The 1,651-nt window shown below is 39.0% G+C and overlaps 1 pseudogene; it reads right to left on the reverse strand.

Moving 5' to 3' along the window:
* Nucleotides 1-310: 310 nt before the first annotated feature.
* On the reverse strand, nt 311-809 carry LOC109376844 (destrin pseudogene; annotated as a pseudogene).
* Between the last annotated feature and the right edge of the window lie 842 nt (nt 810-1,651).

Raw genomic sequence — 1,651 nt, forward strand, 5'->3', positions numbered from 1 at the left:
AATTATCTTCATATGATCTTGTACTGTTTTGAGATCTGCATTATTAAAAATTATGAGCTTAGCAATCTTTACAAGCTAACTCACCCAAATAAGCATGTGGCCAATAGGAATTTAATTTCACACCAATAAAACTTTAGATTTTAGATTTATTTAAGGCTATTTGCACATGTTTATAGAATATTTAGTTTATCTAACAGCAGGTAAGACAGCTCCCCCTCAGTGAGACCATGGCCTAAATATATTTGCTTTACTTATAGAGCAAGAAAATAACATGAAACATGGAAGCTTTCGATCTGTGGCACTAAATGTTCTACACAGGGCATCCTTCAAATACTACAATTAAGGATCAACCTAGCTTTTCAGCAGTACAGTCCCGATTGAGGTCTTCTGGCCCATTTGCTTGACATTCATGTTTTATGCCTTGAAATTTCTTTTTGATTGCATCCTTGGAGTTCGCATAGATCATTTTACTTTTCAGAGGTGCTAGCTCTGGTGCCCACACACAAAAAAATCAACTCCTCTTTTCTGGATTCCTTGGTTTCAAAGCTTGCATCATACAAAGCATAGCGACAATCTTTCTCGGGAAGCATGCCCACAAAAATGCTTGAAAGGGTCGGTTATGGTCACACCAACATCTCCAACCAAGATCTCTTTGCCTTCTTCTACAATGGTGCACTTCTTGTCTGCACTGAGATAAAAAATGACAGCTTTCTTCTTTTCTTGACTTCTTCTGGTGTGGAACACTTGCGAAATTTCATGTCATAAAAGATGTGACATACTTCATCAGAAACTTACACTCCTGAGGACATCTAATAAGAATATATTCTTGAATATATTTTAAGTACATTTAATACATTTTGACCATATCCTTGAATATACTTTTTTAAAAAGAGACGGGTACAATTTATTTATTTATTTATTTTTAAAGATTTTTATTGGGGAATTGGGATGGGAACAGTGCTGGGGAATTGGAGAAAGGGGAACAGACAAGTTGCTGTCCTTTTGTTCTTCAGTCTAGTTGTGGAGGATGTTGCTTCACTGGCCCAAGTTGGCACCATCATTACGCTCTTCCCAGGTGAGGCAGATCAGTTGCCGGCTTCTGCATGGCCGCTCACTGCAGCTGCTGGCCGTTCACGCTGGCTGCTGGCTATATACGGTAGCCCATGGCAACCCACTGCCACAGGGGCTGCATCCTACGCCATCACCACCCGGCTCCAGGTTGAGCTGTTGCTCAGCATCTTAGCTGTGGAGGGCAGTGTCACTGGCCCTCATATGTGGGATCTGAACCAGGGCCCTCTGGCATCCCAAGCCAGTTCTTAACCATCGTGCCACTCGGCTGGCCCTTGAATATACTTTTGAATATATTCTTGAGTAAACTCAGATATATTCTTCAATATCTCCTTGAATATAGTAAATACATTGAAACTATGTTCTTAAATATATTTTTGAATACATTCTTTACTATGCTCTTGAATATTAAGATTTTTTGTGAATGTAACCATTATAAAACAATCTTGAAAAATATCCATGTGTTCTTTTTATACACAAAGAAATAGCATATTTTTTGAATGCATTCTTCTAATATCCTCAGTCTCACTGTCTCTTTCTGCCTCTCATTCACCAGCTATAGCAATAGGGAGCAAAGGCAGAA

The sequence above is a fragment of the Hipposideros armiger genome, unplaced genomic scaffold, assembly GCF_001890085.2.
Source record: "Hipposideros armiger isolate ML-2016 unplaced genomic scaffold, ASM189008v1 scaffold_1220, whole genome shotgun sequence".
In the NCBI taxonomy this organism is placed as follows: Eukaryota; Metazoa; Chordata; class Mammalia; order Chiroptera; family Hipposideridae; genus Hipposideros; species Hipposideros armiger.